We start from the raw sequence: 24,582 nt of genomic DNA on the forward strand, positions 1-24,582 counted from the left end.
CAGAGTTGGAAAAGTCATGGTGGCTAGAGTAATGACGTAGAGTCTCAAGCGTCTCCTCTAGAGTCACTGCGTAATTGTCAAGAGCGAGGGTCTGCAATGGTGGTTTATTTAACCAGGGGGTGCTCCATGGTGATGTTGCTCTGGCTGGTGGTGTGTTGAAGGTCTGTGGTGTTGCATCTGCAGTATAAACCAAAACACTGAGAGGGGTGTTACAGCATAACAGGTGACTTTTACTGAAAAAAAGGCAGGGATCTTAAACAGTACCTAAGGCAGATAATAGATGGTACTGAAGCAGTTAACCCCAGTGGAGTGTAGAGGTTCACTTGAACAGTTCCTGAGTTGGTAGAAATCCCTGAACACTGTCGAAAACTCTGTTGGTTCCCAACAGAAGTTGTTCATCCGGCTCAATTGGGGGGGGTCCACAAAGGCAGAGATTTACTAAGTGGACCTAGATTATCATTATACCCTCAGACAAACAGAAAGTTCAGAAGAGAGATGTAAATCCTTCAGGTAAGGATAGGACATTGTAGTCCTCTGTGTAGTAACCTGTACACTTCTCTCCTCCACCTCTCTCTGCTCTGCATGTTCAGGCATCAGTGCTGAAAGCCAATCCCTGTAGGGTGGGGGATGGAAGAGGCATGCATGCTGCAGCTCAGCACTGCTTCTATTACACTTAAAGCGTACTCGTCAGATCCAAAAAATAATAATTTTTTTTAAATATATCACTCAGTACCTAATCCTGACCATGTACATCTAATTTTTATGTGTCTAGCACCTTTATTTATTTTTTTATTACACTTTTAATTTAGCTCACTAGTCTGAATTCCTCTCAAAGGGAGGGGGCGTGGCCTCATGGTCTCCGCCCCCTCCCTCTGTATGCTGTCTGCTCACATCTCCCCTAAAACTACAACTCCCAGCTTGTCCTCACTGACAGTAGCGGGACACAAGCTGACAGTGGGAGGATTTTTCCTCCAGCTATGAGCCCTGCACTCACAGCTGTCAATCAAGGAAGTGTGTCCATGACATAGGTGATGACGCATGGACACAGCAGGTCGGGGGGGGGGGGGGTCAGTTGTTTGACTGGCTTTTTTAGAATGAAATACTGAAAATTTTCTAATGAAAGCAATTGCAAAACCTATTGGTTATACATGCTTTACAACATATCAAATGTTTTTATATCTGACAGTGCCCATTTAAGCTTGAAAAGTAAACATGGTTTTAAAAATTTGCAAACAGCCATTAGCTAAAAGAGACAGGTATCCTTTATTTACCTTCCTATGAGCTACATGTCTGCAGTTCTGAGCATGATATAGAGCTGACAGATTCCCTTTAACCTGTTCTTTTCTGTGCACTATTGCAGTTCTCTCCTTCTAAAGTAAGGTAAGGGATTCCCCTTCCATGTGCTCTATACTGTGGCCTTATTTATTCACAGTCTAGTGTTATTTGAGCACAATTCTGTAGTATTACACACTGTATGGTGGTATTATTCAGTATTCTTTAGGCACTGTTTGGTAGTATTATACAGCCACTGTCTACTTTGCCATGTATGGAATGGTTATCTGGGCAGTGGGCACTCTAGGACATTATTGATGTACCTTTGTAAGTGTGCTACAGGATTTGTAACCTTTTACTATGTTGTGGCGGTACAATGTTCATCTCATACATGTAGCGTATAGTTTCATGCATTCTATTTTCTCTTCCTCTCTTTTTTAGCATAAGACAAAGGGTCCCCACTCCATGTGGCCATGATGGTGGCTTTTTAATGATTAGCATGTATTAGTAATAGACGGGGGCTGCCAGATTCTGCTGTAAGCAGTGGGGCTGGTGATATAACTAGTGACATGCCAGAGATAGTAACTTTTACAGCGCAGAACAGTGTGACAGCGCTGGGATTTCGGTGTGATTTCAAAGCAGAGCCTCTAGACACGGAGACAGTGAGCGCCTCATATACAGGTTGGGGAGTGTTGCTGCGGAATATATTTTAGAGCACGCTGCTATAATGAGACTGTCATTCTGCCCATTCTCCGCTTCAAGGGCGTTAATTATTTGTGAAATAGGCCGCCTCAATCCTGAAGGGAGGAAGAGATCATGAAGTAATGACTCCGACTCATAAAATACAATAACATACATTGCCCTCCATAGGGAAAACCAAGAAAATGAGTTCTAGATCTGCCTCCTTGGTAATATTTACACCATCGCCCGCCATATTAATTACTCCGTATCCGACAGGCATTTTATTCAGTCGGTTGCATTTTGCTGTTTCCTCGGCTTTGGGGGAACAAAACACAATCTATATTTTAGGACTATTTTAGAAATAGTACAGTGCATCTTTTTTGGGGAAATATAACTAAATGTAAGTTTGTCTGTCAATCTCTGTGTTCAGAAAAACAGGGTGACAGCCAATACATCTGCCATGAGGATTGTAATCCAGCTTTTCTATAGTCCTGCTTGGAATAGAAATACAGCTTTATGACAGCAGAGCACGTACCTAGACTAACTTGCTGTTTTGGAGCCTCGAAAAGCTGAGTGGTAAACCTATTGTATTTTTTATGTTTTTTATTGGCACCATTCATTTAAGTATAAAATGTACTGCAAAAAAACAAAAAGTCCCCCCCAAAAAACCCCCTAAAAAACACAATTCTTCAAGTATTGAGTTAAAGGGGCACTCCGCCCCTAGACACCTTATCCTCTATACGTCTGATCGCGGGGCCCTGCTGCTGGGGACCCTCGCGATCACAGCTGCGGCACCCCAGACATACGGTGCATGGAGCGAACTTCACTTCATGCCGGATGACTGACGATGCGGGGCAGAGGCTGGTGATGTCCCAACCACACCCCGCTCGTACAGTAATGGCCACGCCCCCTCAATGCAAGTCTATGGGAGGGGGCGTGACATCCATCACGCCCCCTCCCATAGACTTGCATTGAGGGGGCGTGGCCGTGATGTCACGAGCCTCCGGCACTGCACCCGACACTATAAACGAACGCTGGGTGCAGCAGGAAAATCATGGGGGTCCCCAGTGGCGGGCCCCCCGTGATCAGACATCTTATCTCCTATCCTTTGGATAGGGGATAAGATGTCATGGGCGGAGTACCGCTTTAAGTGTGGTAAAACTGAGATGTTAAAATATAAGTGGTGCGGAGTCTCCCACTGATCGATCATTCCTACAAGTGGGGAGAAGCACTAGGATTTCAGAATACCTGATCATGGATATGCCATAAATAATGCATGTCGTGGGACTAACCATTTAAAGGGAATCTGTCAGCTCTTTTTTTCTGCAGACACTGTTTGATAGCCATATTGAGGCATAAAAGCTAACAGTATCTTTCCTGGTGCTTATAGTTGTTACCAAACTTGAAAAATCACCCTTTAATTTCTCAGACAAGTGTCAAGGAGGCGGACCTAAGATGCCTCATCATCTAAACCCATTACTCCCATGGAGAGGCAGGTCAGGAAGCCCCCGTAATGTATATCATTGGGGGGAATATTTAGGCATAATCGGGAGAGGGCAACTCATCCTAAAAAGTCAGAGTGCAGACTAGTGCTGGGCGGTATGGCCTAAAATTAATATCACGGTATTTTTTTTAATTATTGCGGTATCACGGTATTACCGCCTGTTCCCCCCCCCCCCCCGCGAGCAGAGTCCCTGTGCCCACTAGCGGTGTCAAATGTGCCCCCCGCGAGCGCTACCATCACCGCTAGCGGAGTCCCTGTGCCCACTAACGATGTCACAAGAATGCCTCCCGCGAGCGCTACCATCACCGCTAGCAGGGTCCCTGTGCCCACTAGCGGTGTCACAAGAATGCCTCCCGCGAGCGCTACCATCACCGCTAGCGGGGTCCCTGTGCCCACTAATGGTGTCACAAGAATGCCTCCCGCAAGCGCTACCATCACCACTAGCAGGGTCCCTGTGCCCACTAGCGGTGCCACAAGAATGCCTCCCGCGAGCGCTACCATCACCGCTAGCGGGGTCCCTGTGCCCACTAATGGTGTCACAAGAATGCCTCCCGCGAGCGCTACCATCACCACTAGCAGGGTCCCTGTGCCCACTAGCGGTGTCACAAGAATGCCTCCCGCGAGCGCTACCATCACCTCTAGCGGGGTCCCTGTGCCCACTAGCGGTGTCACAAGAATGCTGAGTGCGGCTCTGTTCCCCGTCCCTGTCAGCTCTCAGGGAACGGGAACAGATTTAAAAGCCTCGCGCGCGGCTAACGTAGTACTGCGCAGGTGCAGCACTACGCAAATAGCGTAGGGCTAACGTAGGCAGCACTAGGAGCCTAGCGTTAGCCCTACGCTATTTGCATAATCGGGAGAGGGCAACTCATCCTAAAAAGTCAGAGTGCAGACTAGTGCTGGGCGGTATGGCCTAAAATTAATATCACGGTATTTTTTTAAATTATTGCGGTATCACGGTATTACCGCCTGTTCCCCCCCCCCCCCCCCGCGAGCAGAGTCCCTGTGCCCACTAGCTGTGTCAAATGTGCCCCCCGCGAGCGCGATCGCTACCATCACCGCTAGCGGGGTCCCTGTGCCCACTAACGATGTCACAAGAATGCCTCCCGCGAGCGCTACCATCACCGCTAGCAGGGTCCCTGTGCCCACTAGCGGTGTCACAAGAATGCCTCCCGCGAGCGCTACCATCACCGCTAGCGGGGTCCCTGTGCCCACTAATGGTGTCACAAGAATGCCTCCCGCGAGCGCTACCATCACCGCTAGCGGGGTCCCTGTGCCCACTAATGGTGTCACAAGAATGCCTCCCGCGAGCGCTACCATCACCACTAGCAGGGTCCCTGTGCCCACTAGCGGTGTCACAAGAATGCCTCCCGCGAGCGCTACCATCACCGCTAGCGGGGTCCCTGTGCCCACTAGCGGTGTCACAAGAATGCCGAGCGCGGCTCTGTTCCCCGTCCCTGTCAGCTCTCAGGGAACGGGAACAGATTTAAAAGCCTCGCGCGGCTAACGTAGTACTTCGCAGGCGCAGCACTACGCAAATAGCGTAGGGCTAACGTAGGCAGCACTAGGAGCCTAGCGTTAGCCCTACGCTATTTGCGTAGTACTGCGCCTGCGCAGTACTACGTTAGCTGCGCGCAAGTCTTTTAAATCTGTTCCCGTACCCTGAGAGCTGACAGGGACGGGGAACAGAGCCGCGCTCGGCATTCTTGTGACACCGCTAGTGGGCACAGGGACCCCGCTAGCGGTGATGGTAGCGCTCGCGGGAGACATTCTTGTGACACCGCTAGTGGGCACATGGATCCTGCTAGTGGTGATGGTAGCGCTCGCGGGAGGCATTCTTGTGACACCGCTAGTGGGCACATGGATCCCGCTAGCGGTTGGGACACTGGCTGACAGGCGCAGCGGGGGGACACAGTAAATGGATTAGCTTCTGTGGCCCAATTCCGCTCTCGGAATAGGGCCAGAGAAGCACACCGGGACAAGTGAGGGTGCCGCGCTGGGCTCTACAATTCATCCAGGGGAGGAGGGAGGTGCCCGACCGGTATAGCGGTATGGGCAAAAATCCATACCGTGGGAGAAAAAAAAAACGGTATCCGGTTCATACCGGTATATCGCCCAGCACTAGTGCAGACAAGAGCCATAACATAGCCTATTTATCCTGTAATAGGAGTCTCAGGTTATGATGTTGGGATCTGAGATTAAACTACACAAAAGAGAGCATTCATATAGAGGAATCGTGGTAGTGACGGCAACATTGCCAACAAGGAAACAGTTAAAGGGGATAATAAACAGTAATATATGGGATAATAATACTCCTACAGTAAATTAAGAGGAAAATTGTCCCCAGGGAGTTAAGCAGCTATATAAAACACAAGACCACAAGATAAGTGTAGAGGTACAGATTATGATGTACTGCAGCAACTGAGGTGTGTGTTGTGGTGTTCTGCAGCAGCTGAGGTATGTGTTATGATTTACTGCAGCAGCTAAGATATGCATTATCACGTTCTGTAGCAACTGAGTGGTGTATTATGATTTACTGCGGCAGCTAAATTGTGTATTACCATGTTCTGTAGCTGCTGAGATGTGTATTATGATATTCTTCAGCATCTGAGGTGTGTATTCTGATATTCTGCAGCAGCTGAGGTGTGTATTTTGATATTCAGCAGCAGCTGAAGTGTGTATTATGATATTTTACAGCTGAGCTGTGTATTAGGATGTTCTGCAGCAGCTGAAGTATGTATTTTGATATTCTGCAGCAGCCAAGGTATAATGTTCTAAATCATCTGAGGTGTGGATTATGTTTTTTAGCATCTTAGGCGTGTATTATGATATTCTGCAGCAGCAGAGATGTGCATTGTGATGTTCTGAAGCAACTGAGCTGTAAATTAGGATATTCTGCAGCAGCTGAGGTGTGTATTATAATATTCTACATCATCTGACGTGTGTATTATGATTTTCTGCAGAAGCTGAGATGTTTACTGGGATGTTCTGCAACAGCTGGGCTGTGTATTATCATATTCTACAACAGCTGAGGTGTATATTATTATGAAATTCTGCAGCAGTTGAGGTGTGTATTATTATGAAGTTCTGCAGCAGCTGAGGTGTGTATTATCATATTCTACAGAAAATTAGGTCTGTATTATTATTTTACAGCAGCAGAGATGTGTATTATGATATTCTGCAGCAGCTGAGGTCTGTGTTATGATATTCTGCAGAAGCTGAAGTGTGTATTATTATGATATTCTGCAGCAGCTGAGGTGTCCATTATCTTGTTCTATAGCAGCTGAGGTGTATATTCTAATGTTCTATATCAGCTGAGGTGCAGATTTTAGCAGCAGATGAGGTGTGGATTATGATGTTCAGGAGGTGACGTGTGTATTCTGCAGCAGCTGAGGTGTGTATTATCATATTCTACAGCAGCTGAGGTGTGTATTATGATATTATGCAGCAGCTGAGGTGTGTATTACCATATTCTACAGCAGCTGAGGTGTGTATTATGATATTATGCAGCAGCTAAGGTGTGTATTACGATATTCTGCAGCAGCTGAGGTGTGTATTATCTTGTTCTATAGCAGCTGAGGTGTGTATTATGATATTCTGCAGCAGCTGAGGTATGTATTATGATATTCTACAGCAGCTCTGGTGTGCGTGGTAGAGGGTGTGAGATGCAGGGCAGATGAAATTACCCTAGGGGCAGATGGCATTAACCCCTTGTATTGGTGACGCCAAGGCATGGTTTATCCTCGATACCACCTGAAGGTATACCGCTAGATTCTGGGCTAGGCACAGGGGCAATAATGACCCCGATGCCAAGTTGCGAACAATGGTAGCTTTACTGAGGGTAGACAGATGGTAAAGTCTATACAGTTCAGCCAGGCCCACAGAGGTGACCATTGACTCAGAGACCTTAAGGGCTTGTGGGACTTGTAGTAGATGGGGTCAATTTAATGCAGGCCACGTTGACTTGACAAATGGTGACTGTGACTGACTTGACTTGACTACTGACTGACAAGACTGAGACTGTGGCTAACTTGTAGCTGCTTGTGGCTTCAGACTGGACTTGAGGCCTCCTATGACTCTGGACACTCTCTAGGACTCCACTTGACCTCATCAAAGACTTGTAAGGAAAGAGAGAGAGCTATCTCCACCCAGAGATTATATGGGGGATAATAGCAGGGAGCCCATAGGTCACCCCTGGGATCACTTGGTCACTGGTACCTCCCGGGTAATAAGCACATGACAAGTCACATGGTAAACAGTCTTAAAGTGACAACGCTTTCTGAACACATTACATGGTATAATATATTAGAAACATATTTACATGAAGGGACAGAGGCAAGGGGACCCAGGGGACACTGTAGGGAGGCTGCCTGAGAGGACAGCAAGGGTACAGGTAACACCTCCTGTACTGGGCCACCACAAACTCCCCCTCATGAATACAACCGTCCTCGGCGCCCAGTCCTTGAGTGCGGGCGACTAACAGTGGCCACTGAGGCCTAGTGACAGTTCCTGGGGCATATTAGTATAAAATGTCCTTCACAGGTCTGCATAGTTAATAACAACAGGGGATGAGTCCATGTATCACTTTAGAAATGTCCATACATGCTCCTTTGGGAAATACATTGGTAGACACACAGGATTCATTACACTCTTGACACTGAAACACATAAATTGCGGATTGGGCTACTGGAGACTATTTACCCAATGCCTTAGCTACTGGGGCCCTTTGGTACTAATACACTTCTCCCAGAACTCTATACATATTTTATACAACACACCATTGTTACCTCTATATACAGCATTTATGTCACTCTATGTGCTTTACTTAAGTTGCAGGGGAACCCTTTGACCAGGAGAGCACCCTGTACATGGGGACAGGAAAAATGTTAGCTACATATAAACATTTCGACAATATGGACTGGTAATGGGCATGTTAGATACAGTCCTGACTAGACATTTTGACTAACGCATATATACATTATATAGACTGACTAAATTAGTTGGACTATGAGTGATACTGTTTTTACTCCCTATATCTAGCGGGTAGCTGTCCTTGAGTAGACCTTTGGGATCTATGCAACACCACCTCAGGAAAATCTGGAACTCTTGCGTCTTCTGGAGCTCTTGGAACTTCTGAGGCCGCAGCTGGTTCGTCCTCAGCTAACGCAGTTGCTGGTATTAATTCAAGACTGGTAGGGCCCAGAGTCTCTGGCATCTGCGCTGGAGGGGCTGGAGACAGAGTTTGTTTTCTGGAGACTGGTATATAGATCGGAGCCAATGGTGACAAGACTGGGACAGGTGTAGAGACTAGAGTTGGTTGAACCAGCCCCAATGCTGGTGAGACACAGAAGATCCCAGGATGGGTTGGAGAAAACATGGGGAAATCCATGGATGGGTTGATTCCCTTGCCTTGAATGTACTCTCTTGCAGGAATGACAGCTGTAGGAGGTGGTGCTGGGAGCACTGGTAGATCTTCTTTCAGACACAACTTGATTCGATTTCGGTGAACAACTTTCGGCTCATACCCAAGCTTTTGTACTTCGTATATATCAGACTCCAGATAGGGTATGGCTGTCACCGTGTACGGTTCTGTCTTCAGGATAGAGTCTAACTTGTGGGTGCTTGGAAACTTCCACAGCCAGACTTTATCGCCCAATTGAAGTGGTTTGGCAGAGGTATGACGGGTATAATCTTTCTGTTTTCTCTGCTGAGCCTTGCCCATCTTATTGCTGACAATTTCTTTGGCCTCTTGGATTCTTCTCTGGTGGTCAGAGACCCACTCCAGAGAGGCTTGCGGAGAGTTGTTGAACGGGGCTTGAAGCCCAAATGTTTAGGCAGCTGCCCATGTCACCCCCATCATTAAGTAGAAAGGGGTGTATCCCGTAGAATGATGGACTGTGTTATTATAGATCTCCAATAGTTCGGGCAGCAGTCGTGGCCACTCTTCTTGTCTTGACACAGAGGCTGCTCACAACGTGTGAATAAAGACTTGATTGATGCGCTCACAGAGCCCAAAGCGGTCTACCTTCAGGTGGTAACTCAGTCACAGACTCAATCACTTGGATAGCCAGTCTTTTGAAAGCAGGGAATGAGATGTTGAGGTTTTGGACCGCTAATATTCTCAGCTTGGCTTTGTCCCACTTATTATGAGTCCCATCAATAAATCTGTCCATTAATACCTTGTTGCCTTGCTCGGTAGTTATACCATTTAATTTTTGGATAGTCTCTAGGGCATTCTGCAGGGCTACGGCATATGCTCTCAAGGTCTCACCTTGCTTTTGTTGCCTTTCATACAGCCGGAGACATACCTCTGACGGAGAGTGTGACTCAAATACCTGGTACAGTCCTTGAAAGATCTGCTCTACGGTTGCCTTCTCAGAGGCAGGCCAGGTGCGGACTTCCTCTAACACTGGTCCCTGAAGTTGTCCTGTGAGCATTTGCACCTGTTGGTTAGGAGGAAAAGAGTAAAAGACAAACAAACTCTGGATCCTCTCTTTGAAATCCCTCAAGGAGAAGGGGTCTCCATTGTAGGTAGGGAGGACAGGGTTCCCCATGAATACCGGTGCAGACGCCGGGACACCAGGACTGTTGATGCTGACTGCAGGCAGGGCTGGCAATATCCTGGCTTCTGGGGAAGGTGATGACCTCACTGCTGGAGATAAAGGGACGCTGTAGCCTGGTTGATCTGGAGAGCTGGGTTCGGACATCCCATTGAATTTTGAGTGCGCCATCGCTTTATAGGAAAGTAAGGTGCGTTCTCCTTTAAGATGCATACTGTAGCGCAGCAGCGGCTTTGACTGGACTGATGGGGGTACTGTAATGAATGCTCCCCCTCTATTTTGCAGTCACCCGGTTGTAATCTGTCTTGCGACCAGACTTGCGGGCACTAACGGGTTAATACTGATCGCTACTGGCAGCGGAGACTGGATACTGGCAATCATTAGTGTTTACAGAGTCTACGCTGCAGCTGGTGCTTGACAGGTAACAACAGAGATGATCGCAGCAGCCTGAGCTTCTAATATGGCTGCGCCCAAGGAACTTCCTGTTTTGGTCCGGTCTGCAAAATCTACCCCTGTGCAACACAGGGCGGTATTCGTGTATTCGTGACGCGAGGGCGTGGTTTATCCTCGATATCACCCAAAGGTATACCGATAGATCCTGGGCTAGGCACAGGGGCAATAATGATTCTGACACCAAGTTAGGGATAACAGTAGCTTTAATGAGGGTAGACAGGTGGAAAAGTCCATACAGTTCAGCCAGGGCCCACAGAGGTGACCAGTGACTCAGAGACCTTAAATGGGCACTGTCAGATTTTTTGATATGTTGTAAAGCATGCAAAACCAATAGGATTTGCAATTGCTTTCATTAGAAATTTTTCAGTATTTCAAATTGAAAAAGCCAGTCAAATAACTGTCCCCCCTGCCTGCTTGGACACATACTAGTCCTGCTGTGTCCATGCATCATCACCTATGTCATGGACACACTTCCTTGATTGACAGCTGTAAGCGCAGGGCTCACACCTGGAGGAAAAATCCTCCCACTGTCATCTTGTGTCCCGCTACTGTCAGTGAGGACAAGCTGGGAGTTGTAGTTTTGCTAATACTAGGGGAGATTTGAGCAGACAGCATACTGAGGAAGGGGGCGGAGACCTGCACAGTGAGGCCACGCCCCCTCCCTTTGAGAGGAATTCAGACTAGTGAGCTAAATTAAAAGTGTAATAAAAAAAAAATAAAGGTGCTAGACACATAAAAATTAGATGTACATGGTCAGGATTAGGTACTGAGTGAAATATTTAAAAAAAATGTTGTTGGATCTGATGGGTACGCTTTAAGGGCTTGCTGGGACTTGTAGTAGATGGGGTCAATTTAATGCAGGCCATGTTGACTTGACAATACTGAGACTGTGGCTACTTGTAGCTGCTTGTGGCTGCAGACTGGACGTGAGGCCTCCTATGACTCTGGACACTCTCTAGGACTTGACTTGACCTCAGCAAAGACTTGTAAGGAAAGAGAGAGAGAGAGAGAGAGAGAGAGAGAGAGAGAGAGCTAGCTCCCCCCAGGTCTTATATGGGGGAGACTAGCGGGGAGCCCATAGGTCACCCCTTGGGTCACCTGTTCACTGGTACCTCCTGGGTAACAATCACATGACAAGTCACATGGTAAACAGTCTTAAAGTTACAACGTTTTCTGAACACATTACATGGTATAAAACATTAGATACATATTAACATGGGGGAAAGATGCAAGGTAGGCCAGGGGATACTGTAGGGAGGCTGACAGGACAGCAAGGGTACGGGGTAACACCTCCTGTACTGGGCCACCACCTGTGTATCATGATATTCTGCAGCAGCTGTCCGGGCATGCTGGGAGTTGTAGTTTTGCAACATCTAGAGGCACACAATTTGGAGACCACTGCTCTGTGGTGTATATTATTTAGCCCAGTTCCCTATAAAAGCTTCCCTTGTGTTTCCAGCCCGATCCTGCATTTCCTTCTCCATTTCGCGGCATACATATCCTCCCAGGTGCACATTTTGGTTGCCTCTATCTTCCATCTGACAGCTAAAATTGCCTAGAGAATGGAAAAGATTATCTTGTTCTAAATTTCAGAGCAAGTTAATCCTTAAGTACTGCAGAAGGTGGAAACTGTTTGCGATATACGGTTCACATGCAATTTGTGTTGTTCCGTCTTCCAAATATCTCAGGTTACAGTTTGTACTAAAATATCACGGTGCAGATTTTCATATTCAGCTTATATAAAGCCAGACCTTTCCCTTCCAATAGAACTTACCGCGCGCGGAGGAAGCGAGACTGAAAACCCAAATCATCTCGTATTATACACCCAGAAGTAAATTATATATAAACCAAGGCAACGCTCCCAAACTACCGCTATATCAATGCAGCATGTGATTAGAAAACCCAACATCTAAGAGCCTTTCCAGTCACATCAAAACTCTGCTTCATCATGCATGTTATACTTATTAATGTCTATAAGGGGGCAGTATTATAGTAGTTATATTCTTGTACATTGGAGGCAGCTTGTACATAGGAGGCAGTATTATAGTAGCTATATTCTTGTATATAGGAGGCAGTATTATAGTAGTTATATTCTTGTACATAGGGGTTAGTATTATAGTAGATATATTATTGTACATAGAGGTAGTATTATAGTAGTTATATTCTTGTATATAGGAGGCAGTATTATAGTAGTTATATTCTTGTACATAGGGGTTAGTATTATAGTAGATATATTATTGTACATAGAGGTAGTATTATAGTAGTTATATTCTTGTACAACAAGGACATTATCATAGTAGATATATTAATGTATAAAGTAGGCAGTATTATAGTAGTTATGTTCATGTAAATAAGAGGCAGTATTATGGTAGTTATATTTTGTACATAGGAGGCAGTATTATGGTAGTTATATTCTTACACATAGGGGGCAATATTATAGGGGTAATATTGCACTTGTCATATTCTTGTACTTAGGAGAGTATTATAATTATACTCTTGCAGGTAGAGGACATTATATTAGTTATATTCTTGTACATAGGAGGTAGTATTATAGTAGTTATATTCTTGTATATAGGTGGTAGTATTATAGTAGTTATATTCTTGTACATAAGGGGCAGTAATATAGTAGTTATATTCATTGTACATAGGAGCAGTTCTATACTAGTTATATTCTTGTACATAGAAAACAGTATTGTAGTAGTCATATTCTTGCATATATTATAATAGTTGTATTATCATAGATAGTTATATTCTTGCATATAGTATTATAGTAGTTGTATTATCATAGATAGGAGGCAGTGATATAGTAGTTATATTCTTGTAAATAGGCGTAATATTGTACTTGTCATATTATTGTACTTAGGAGAGTATTATAATTATACTCTTGCAGGCAGAGGGCATTATATTAGTTATATTCTTGTACATAGGAGGCATTATTATTGTTATTTTATTCTTGTGCATAAGATGAAGTATTATAGTAGTTATATTATCATAAATAGGAGGCAGTAGTATAGTAGTTATATTATTATAGAAAGAAGATAGTATTATAGTAGTTATATTATCATAAATAGGAGGCAGTAGTATAGTAGTTATATTATTATAGGAAGAAGATAGTATTATAGTAGTTTTATTATCATATATAGGAGGCAGTAGTATAGTAGTAGTTATTTAAGGAGATTTGCAGTGTATGACACTTATCCCCTGTACTGGGCCCCGGCTCTGTCGCAGCTCTCCCGTGCAGGAGGCGTGTGTTGGCCGCAGCATGACGCCGCGACCGACACTCTCCCTCCATGTATCTCTATGTGAGAGGGGGAGATGCAGCATTCCTGCATCCCCGCCTTTCCCATAGAGCTGAATGGGGGGCGTGAGGTCGACGACATGCGCATTAGCCGCGCACAGCCGCGGCAATGCTTGGACCCCATACAGGAGATCGCGGGGGGTCAGGCACTTATCCCCTATACTGCGGATAGAGGATAAGTGTTATACACTGCAGATCTCCTTTAATATTACTTATACTAATATTCTCTCTGTGGGCAGTGTTATATTGTTCATATTTGTGTCTATGTATATGTTTTTGTTTTTTATTCTGACATGAAATGTGCTGCAAGGACTGCGCCAACATGGCATTTAAATATTGTGTAGTACCCTGTTTAAAAAAAAAAAATGTGTAAAATGTATTCCAAGTATCAAATGTTTAAACACAACACATTTCAAACTATACAAAGTAAATTAGCAAATTTACTAAACAATTTAATCCAGCAGTATTAGAATTCTTCTGTATTGTAAATAAAAGAGTTAATAATGTGGTGAAAACTAGGCCAAGTAAGAAGTGTATATATAATGCAAATAGCTGTCACATTCAGCTGCATCTAATTCTGCAACGCCATAGAGGAATTTACATTTTTCCTTTTTTTTTTTTTTAACTTTACATGGTATTTATAGAGGGTATATTTTTAAAATATCCTTTACGAAAAGAAATGCAATTATTACTTTGCAGAAGGAACAGTGCCACTCTGTGCCAGTATTTATATAATAAACCTATAATAGGCTAAAGGGGTTGCCCTGGATTTAAAACATTTGCAAAATCAGTATTCTAGAGAAAAAAATATATATGAAAGAGAAATATAAATGGAAACGGAAATGGAAAAATATAAATTTAATTTAAGAAACTCATGAGACCACCGCTCAAAGTTAAACGAAAAAAGGCCGATATAGGTAGGATACAGTGTAAGGGAATTGAAAATTTTGCACAGAAAAATTTGATCCAGATCAGAGATAGACTTCTAAAGAACATATTTTTAATAAGTTTTCACTGTATTTATTTGTGGAATTATTTTTCTGTCCTGCTCCGCTGGTCTCACAATTTTCTTCTTTTTCTATTTAAGTTTTTTATTTCAAGGTTTCTGTTTATTTTAATCTATTTTTTATGTTTTTGTTTGTTTCAGTTTTTATTTTTTATTTTGTTCTATTTTTTTTTTTACTATTTTATTTCATGTTTGCGGCGTCAGACTTTGAGATGGCCAAAAACGATTGTTGACCCGTAAAAGTAAAGAAATAACAACAAATAAAAATATTGTTTTATCTGCGCTGGAATTAAATCCGGCCATTAAACAGTCCACTGCGTGATGATAAAAAGTAAATGCGCCTGTCCCTTTACAGCACTAATATGAAGTGTTGATGGAGAAGTAAAGAGTTTCAAAGCTACATAATCCCCGGCAGAATATGGCGCCTCAGCAGCCACAGTAATGACAAAACAATTCATGTGAACACACTTAAAGGTGTGACAGTGACGGCCGTCCTGAGGGCCTTCCTGGACAGGGTTTATGTAAACTATCAAGACATACAAGCCTCATGTCTCCCTGCTGTGCCACACTTAGTCTGGTGTCAGGTATAAGAGGAATCTTTGTGTATCTCACATATACATTGAGTTGCTTAGAGACAACTATCATTATCTGGTTGCAGAATCTCTGTATTTTACCTGCTGCATTAAATGTAAGAAAGGCTGTGTGTACTATAGAGGCCGATCATGTGGCTGCTATGTGACCCTTGGAGAGACTGTGCCAAATGCTGGAGGCAGAGGAAGTAGTTGATGGGGCCAAATGCTGGTTGGTTGCACCTCTATTACTTTTGGCTGATGGAAACCTTTGCTGGACTTAGAGCATTGGTCTTCAACCTGTGGCTATTAGTATGCTTCCTAGAAGAGTAGTCTTCAACCCATGGCTCTCAATCTGCTCCCTAGATCAGTAGTCTTCAACCTATGGCTCTCATTCTGCTCCCTAGATCAGTAGTCTTCAACCCATGGCTCTCAATCTGCTCCCTAGATCAGTAGTCTTCAACCTATGGCTCTCAGTCTGCTCCCTAGATCAGTAGTCTTCAACCCATGGCTCTCAATCTGCTCCCTAGATCACTGGTCTTCAATCTGTTGCTCTCAATCAGCACCCTAGATCAGAAGTCTTCAACCCATGGCTCTCAGTCTTCTCCCTAGATCAGTAGTCTTCAACCCATGGCTCTAAATCTGCTCCATAGATCAGTAGTCTTCTATCCATGGCTCTAAATCTGCTTCCTAGATCAGTAGTCTTCAACCTATGGCTCTCAGTCTGCTCCCTAGATCAGTAGTCTTCAACCCATGGCTCTCAATCTGCTCCCTAGATCAGTAGTCTTCAACCTATGGGTCTCCGTCTGCTCCCTAGATCAGTAGTCTTCAACCCATGGCTTTCAATGTGCTCCCTAGATCACTGGTCTTCAATCTGTGGCTCTCAATCAGCACCCTAGATCAGAAGTCTTCAACCCATGGCTCTCAGTCTGCTCCCTAGATCAGTAGTCTTCAACCCATGGCTCTAAATCTGCTCCCTAGATCAGTAGTCTTCTACCCATGGCTCTAAATATGCTTCCTAGATCAGTAGTCTTCAACCTATGGCTCTCAGTCTGCTCCCTAGATCAGTAGTCTTCTACCCATGGCTCTAAATCTGCTTCCTAGATCAGTAGTCTTCAACCTATGGCTCTCAGTCTGCTCCCTAGATCAGTAGTCTTCAACCCATGGCTCTCAATCTGCTCCCTAGATCACTGGTCTTCAATCTGTGGCTCTGAATCTGCTCCCTAGATCAGTAGTCTTCAACCCATGGCTCTCAATCTGCTCCCTAGATCAGTAGCCTTCAACCTATGGCTCTCAGTCTGCTCCCTAGATGAGTAGTCTTCAACCTATGGCTCTCAGTCTGCTCCCTAGATCAGTAGTGTTCAACCTATGGCTCTTCGTCTACTCCCTAGATCAGTAGTCTTCAACCCATGGCTCTCAATCTGCACCCTTAAACTATGGTCTTTAACCAGTCGCTCTCAATCTGGTCTTCAATCTGTGGCTCTAAATCTGACACAAAACTACAACTTACAACATGCCCAAATAGACAACAGCAATCCTGCCTCCATAATTGGACCCCATGTTGATCTGTGCAATAGGGCCCCTCTCCTCTATGTTTGCCATTGTATGTGACATCACTGAATGCATGAAGCTTGTCATACATATTAGTTTATAGTCAGACAACCTCAGCATTTGCAGTAGGATCAGCTGATCATATAATGTGTAGTGGGACCTGCCTACTGTCTGTGAATGGCAAATGTCAGGAAAAAGAAGGGTTAGATAAGTTGAGCTTCCCAACTGTTTTGTTCTGGGGGGAGATAAGCCACCGCCACAGGAGTCTCACTTTGGCTCTGTTTTAGTGCAAAATAGTGGAAAAATTGTTCCCCCAAATGAAGGCGCTTCTCCCAGGAGTAGGATAAGGTTCTTTTAATGCAACGCATTTCGACCCTGAACTAGTATCTTTATCAGGCATCTGGCTCTGTTTTAGAATTTAGAGATATGTCTTACAGCAGCCACATGATGAGACAATAGATTTGAGTAAAGGTGAAGCTTTGAAAATCACCTATTTTGAATGACCTGATCTTGTATTATCTGTATACTGGCGTGATAAGGAGTGGACTGCTGAAAAGTTTTTTCTAAAGAACAGGAAGTGTCATTTTGTTGTTAGGCTTAGTGGCCAGATTGAAAAATGTGAGATTTCAGGATTATTTTAAAATATAGATAGTAAAATGGAGAAATTGAAAATATAATTTCAAAAATTCTTTAAAAAATGTTTGCCATAAAAACTTCATTTAAACAATGCATAATTTTCTCATGACACATTCTCTTTAAGCGCATTTTTAGACAGCAGAATATTTGCGGAATATTTGCCCATAAAACACTGGCGGACATTCCACAAATAGGGGGTGCAAGCAGAACACGCGTGCACTAGTATGTCTATTGACTGATCAATTCTTTAAATTCTTTCGGCGGAGGCCAGAATCAGGATTTCTGCAGCAGTTATTTCCGCTACGGAAATTCCATAGTGTGCACGGTGCAGCAGAATCTCATTGAAAACAATGGGACTCTCTACAATAGAATTTCCAGACAGAGTTTTTTCCCCCAATTCTGCTCGGAAATGGAAATTCTGTCATGTAAACATGGCCTTAGAAGGCAGAAAGGTTTTCGAAGTTAAGAAAAAAAACACAAATCTGGTAATTGAAAGTTCTATGTTGTAAATATGTGATGTTTTGCTTCATGCTGGATTTTTTCCTTCTATTTTTTACATTTCCTACATTAATTCCATGCTAATTCGGGAGCGACTGAACAAGTAATTGGTGGCAGACCTCTTGTTTCTTAAAGGCTGTCTGTACCAAGCTAGAAGAAAGAAAAAAGTTAATGGATTTAATAGGGTCCTGTTTTTGACCTGGATTGTGGGGCGCTGCATTACCCGGAGGCAGACGCTCTCTTATAAGTCTATTGATTGTCGGGTCTAATCATGCCACATAGCAAATTACATTACTTTCTAAGGATTTGTTTCCTCTCGCACAGGGCAGTGACCACATTTATTTCACTTAGACTCAGAATTGGAAGAAAAAATGGTGTCTGCTGCGATTACTCTGCTCTTCGTGAATTTCCTATATTCCTACAGTTTGGTTTACCCCGGGGAAAGTACAGAATTATGGGAAATCAAATGACAGCAATTGCCATATGAACTGTATTTACATTTGTATAACTAGCGCTGCTTTTAACTATACGTACTACAGATGTGTGCTGCTGATAAATTTGTATACCAAGCCAGTGTTTCCCAAACCAGGGTGCCTTCAGCTGTTGCAAAACTACAACATGCCCTGATAGTTATTTAACTCCCAGCATGCTTGGATAGCTTATGTACTCAGTCCAGCGATCTGCGGCGATTCCGGGTCAATCGGGTCTCCAGTGACCCGATGACCCGGAATTATTGGCTGTTCGGGGCCGTCTCTGACGGCCCCGAACAGCCAGAGCCTGCAGGGGTGAGGTGGCACTGGTGCCACCTCACGATCGCCCTGATTCGTCGGCCGGATTACCGGCCGACCAATCAGGGCGCCTGCTGCGGGTGTCACTCCCGCACTCGCTCCGCCCCTCTTCTGGAGGACGTGAGCGGGTGCGGGACGTGCACCCCGGGTGCTGGGGACCCCGATCCCCGGTGCCCCTGTTGGGATCGGGGGCCCCAGGAGCAGCTGCGGCGGCGGGACTGACCTGCAGCGTCTGGATCGTTGGAGGTGAGTGACAGCCTCCTGCTGTTGCTTAGCAACAGCTCCCAGCATGCAAAAAGGGCATGCTGGGAGCTGTAGTTATGCAACAGCAGGAGGCAGACCACCACAACTCCCAGCATTCCCTTATGGGCATGCTGGGACTTATGGTTTTGCAACAGCTGGAGGCACATTCTTTCTATGGAAAAGTGTACCTTAAGCTGTTGTATAACTACAACTCCCAGCTTGCACAAACAGCTAAAGTGCATGCTGGGAGTTGTAGTGGTGCATCTGCTGGTTGCATAACTACAACTCCCAGCATGCTCGTTGGCTGTCGGTGACTGCTGAGAGTTGTAGTTTTGCAACAGCTGAAGGCACACTGGTTGTGAAACTCAGAGTTTTTTTTTACCTAACTCAGTGTTTCACGACCGGTGTGCCTCCAGCTGTTGCAAACTACAACTCTCAGCAGTCACCGTACACCATGCACCGTACATGCTGGGAGTTGTAGTTTTGCAACAGCTGGAGGCACACTGGTTGTGAAACACTGAGTTAGGTCACAAACTCAGTGATACATAACCAGTGTGCATACAGTTGTTGCAAAACTGCAACTCTCAGCAGTCACCGACAGCCAACGGGCATGCTGGGAGTTGTAGTTATGCAACAGCTGGATGTCCCCCCCAATGTGAACGTACAGGGTACACTCACATGGGCGGAGGATTACAGTAAGTATCTGCTGCAGCTCAAATTGCCAGCGAGAAACTACTGTGAACCCCCGCCCGTGTGACTGTACCCTAAAAACACTACACTACACTAACACAAAAAATAAAATAAAAAGTAAAAAACACTACGTATACACATACCCCTACACAGCCCCCCTCCCCTCCCCAATAAAAATGAAAAACGTCTGGTACGCCACTGTTTCCAGAACGGAGCCTCCAGCTGTTGCAAAACAACTCCCAGTATTGTCGGACAGCCGTTGACTGTTCAGGCATGCTGGGAGTTTTGCAACAGCTGGAGGCACCCTGTTTGGGAATCACTGGCGTAGAATACCCCTATGTCCATCCCTATTCAATCCCTAATTTAGGCCTCAAATGCGCATGGCGCTCTCACTTTGGAGCCCTGTCGTATTTCAAGGCAACAGTTTAGGGTCACATATGGGGTATCGCCGTACTCGGGAGAAATTGTGTTACAAATTTTGGGGGGTATTTTCTGCTTTTACCCTTTTTAAAAATGTAAAATTTTTGGGAAAACAAGCATTTTAGGTAAAAAAAAAAAAATTTTTTTACATATGCAAAAGTCGTGAAACACCTGTGGGGTATAAAGGTTCACTTAACCCCTTGTTACGTTCCCTGAGGGGTCTAGTTTCCAAAATGGTATGCCATGTGGTTTTTTTTTGCTGTCCTGGCACCATAGGGGCTTCCTAAATGCGGCATGCCCCCAGAGAAAAATTTGCGTTCAAAAAGCCAAATGTGACTCCTTCTCTTCCGAGACCTGTAGTGCGCCAGCAGAGCACTTTTCACACCCATATGGGGTGTTTTCTGAATCGGGAGAAATTGGGCTTCAAATTTTTAGGGGTATTTTCTGCTATTACCCTTTTTAAAAATACATTTTTTTTGGGAAAACAAGCATTTTAGGTAAAATTGTTTATTTTTTTTTTACACTTGCAAAAGTTGTGAAACACCTGTGGGGTATTAAGATTCACTTTATCCCATGTTACATTCCCCGAGGGGTCTAGTTTCCAAAATGGTATGCCATGTGTTTTTTTTTTGCTGTTCTGGCACCATAAGGGCTTCCTAAAGGTAACATGCCCCCCAAAAACCATTTCAGAAAAACGTACTCTCCAAAATCCCCTTGTCGCTCCTTCCCTTCTGAGCCCTCTACTGCGCCCGCCGAACACTTTACATAGACATATGAGGTATGTCCTTACTCGAGAGAAATTGGGCTACAAATACAAGTAAAAATTTGGTCCTTTTACCCCTTGTAAAAATTCAAAAATTGGGTCTACAAGAACATGTGAGTGTAAAAAATGAAGATTGTGAATTTTCTCCTTCACTTTGCTGCTATTCGTGTGAAACACCTAAAGGGTTAAAACCCTGACTGAATGTCATTTTGAATACTTTGGGGGGTGTAGTTTTTATAATGGGGTAATTTATGGGGTATTTCTAATATGAAGACCCTTCAAATCCACTTCAAACCTGAACTGGTCCCTGAAAAATAGTGAGTTTGAAAATTTTGTGAAAAATCGGAAAATTGCTGCTGAACTTTGAAGCCCTCTGGTGTCTTCCAAAAGTAAAAACACGTCAATTTTATGATGCAAACATAAAGTAGACATATTGTATATGTGAACCAAAAAAAAATGTATTCGTAATATCCATTTTCCTTACAAGCAGAGAGCTTCAAAGTAAGAAAAATGCTAAATTTTCAAATTTTTCATCAAATTTACGGATTTTTCACCAAGAAAGGATGCAAGTATCGACAAAAATTTACCACTATGTTAAAGTAGAATATGTCACGAAAAAACAATCTCGGAATCAGAATGATAACTAAAAGCATTCCAGAGTTATTAATGTTTAAAGTGACAGTGGTCAGATGTGCAAAAAACGCTCCGGTCCTTAAGGCCAAAATGGGCTCCGTCCTGAAGGGGTTAAAGGGGTACTCCACTGGCCAGCGTTCGGAAGTGAATGTTCCGAACGCTGTTTTTGCGCTGTGGGGGTCGAACACGCCCCTTGTGACATCATGGTCACGCCCCCTCAATGCAAGTCAATGGGAGGGAGCGTGACAGTAGAGACGGGTGTAATATGGATGCTCTACTACAGTGTTTCCCAACCAAGTTGTGTCTAGCTGTTGCAAAACTACAATTCCCAGCATGTCCAGACAGCCTTTGGCTGAGGCTGGAATTGGAATTTCCAAGGCAGATATTTCCAGCCGCGAAATTCTGTCATAAGCACTGAAAGCAACGAAAATCTGCTGCTTCCGGATTCCGTTCGGAAAATCCACCATGAGGACAAGGCCTTACACTGCCTAGTCTAAGTTAAAACTACACACACTCGATTATTCTGAGAAAGATGAATAAAAAAAGGTCAAGTTTATAGACAGTCTCAGAGTGCGCCAGATTTTTACAGTTTGAAAATCTTGCACATCTTTGACCTGTCCAGTCAAGTTGGCCTGCTTTAGGCTTAAAATGTGCACAGCATGGCATCACAAGTCATACCCGCTTTGTAGCATGCTCCATACACCTTTTCAGCATGGCACACGTGGTTTCAGCATGCGAGACTGTGTGCCAAAGTTGTGCCACAATTCAGCTGAAGACCCATTCACAATAATGCCTAGATTAATGCAGCAGAATTCCCAATCGGAGTTCCGGGCAGAGATTCCGCTATGTTCACACAATGGTATTTCTGTGCAGAATTCCTCATTAGAATTCCGCACGGACATTCCACAGAGGCAGAGTCCCATTGATATTAATGGAATTCACACAGCAGAATTTCCTGTTCATACAGCAGAATTCCCCCACCAGAAACATTCAAATTCTGGTGTGCACAGAAAGAATAGATATGTACCGTATTTATCGGAGTATACCAAGCACCGCCCTATAACAAAAAAACGTTTTTTACCCAAATATCCTTGTTAAAATGAGGGTGCGTGTAGGTGCGTATGTATACCCCAATAAACTCTTTCTGGCCCTGCAGAAGCCGCTGCAGTTTAATGATTTAAAGTGGGCGCTTTTAATCATGTTACTGCAGCGGCTTCTGTGGGGCCAGAAAGAGTTTGCAGTGGAAAAGTTGCCCAGTTGCCCATAGCAACCAATCAGATAGCTTCTTTCATTTTGCAGAGGCCTTGTTAAAAATGAAAGAAGCGATCTGATTGGTTGCTATGGACAACTGGGCAACCTTTCCTCTGCACAGGTTTTGATAAATCTCCCCCCTGTATATTCTTTCTGTGGAGACCACATGGAAATACATTGCCGTCTATGAGATGGCACATCTCCGAGCGGTCCTAGCACCGGCATGTTCTTCCGGCGCTCCACTGTCATAGTAAATTTTCTGTTCGACATTTGCCCGTCTGAACATCTCTCTAGTCTAAATTTAGACAAACTATTAGCTGGATTAAACAGCGCCAAAATCTTGTACCCGAATTCTGGTGCAATTTTTGGCACCTGGTCTGGCATGCTGAAGCCATGCCTCCTCATGCAAAATCCATTCTTTGTTTTGTGCGAAAGAATATCTAAACCTCATAATTAATATAATGCACAACATGACACCATTTTTTTTTTTTTTACCACCAATTGCGCCAGAAACCTGTCACGTTTTACATTTATATTTTGTTTTTTGATTCATTTACTTTTCAAACTAAGAATTCTTCATAGTTTTGTTCCCGGACACCAATTCACGCCCTGCCTTTTTTTTTTTTCCGTTATTCGCTTGTTCTATCTCCGCACCCTGGATCTATTCAGATATTTTACAGCCGACTAATTCTTCAGATTGTGGTAATTATCACTGGGCGCGTTTTGTAAGTGCTGCCGGGATTCTTTATTTTTTTTCACCTCTCATTGAGCATTAGATCCTGAGAACAGTGAAACGTGTCGAGATTTGATAAAATTCTCTTTTTAATGCTGCTATGCGTTCTCATTTTCCATCTCAGATCTTTCCTTCTCCTGAAGCCATTACCCTATCATACCTGGGAGCACTCGAAATTATTTCTGACATGTTTTAGGAAAAAAGTTCAATCACTCCTTCCTCCTCTTAATCAGTAATCAGCTCCTTTCATAACTAAGTGAGGAGAAAATACCGAGCCTGCAGCACATTGAGGAAGAGCAGATGTGAAATGAAAGATGGGTATGGGGGGGGGGGGGGGGGGCACAAATTGCTGGTTGGTTATGGAATGTATTTAAAAAAAAATGTATTTTACAAAAAAATTGCAGAAAAACACCTTAGGCCCCCATTACATACATGCAGTGATCTGGCTGTGTTTGGCTCTGGTGCTGTCTCCTTTAAGTGGGATGGTTTACATTTATCCTGTACCTTAATTTGGACACTGCACGGCACCAGACATGGAATACCCATCCTGCAACGTAACCCTATCCGGTCTGGAGAAATAATGGGCAGTGGATTCTAGACAACTGATGCCAACTGATGCACTTTACCATCATTTGAGGACAGTTTTAAACTGGGTTCCTTGAGCCAGATCGTCAAATATATGTGGACCCAGCCTTAGGGTCTATTCACATGGCAGAATTTCCGCTGGCTGAATTCCGCCTCAAATTAAAGCCCATAGACTTCCATGGGATTCCGCACTCCCATTCACACTTCTGAATTTCTGTTTGTGGAATTCCGCCTCAAATTAAAGCCCATAGACTTCTATGGGATTCCGCACTCCCATTCACACTTCTGAATTTCTGTTTGTGGAATTCCGCCTCAAATTAAAGCCCATAGACTTCTATGGGATTCCGCACTCCCATTCACACTTCTGAATTTCCGCTTGCGGAAATTCAGAAGTGTGAATGGGAGTGCGGAATCCCATAGAAGTCTATGGGCTTTAATTTGAGGCGGAATT

General features: G+C 44.2%; 1 protein-coding gene across 19 annotated transcripts in view; it reads left to right on the forward strand.

Annotated features, from left to right (window-relative positions):
* KLHL29 (kelch like family member 29) overlaps positions 1-24,582 on the forward strand; it is a 917,635-nt gene that overhangs the window by 647,794 nt on the left and 245,259 nt on the right. The gene's annotated exons all lie outside the window — the stretch shown is intronic.

The sequence above is a fragment of the Hyla sarda genome, chromosome 3 (assembly GCF_029499605.1).
Source record: "Hyla sarda isolate aHylSar1 chromosome 3, aHylSar1.hap1, whole genome shotgun sequence".
Taxonomy (NCBI): Eukaryota; Metazoa; Chordata; class Amphibia; order Anura; family Hylidae; genus Hyla; species Hyla sarda.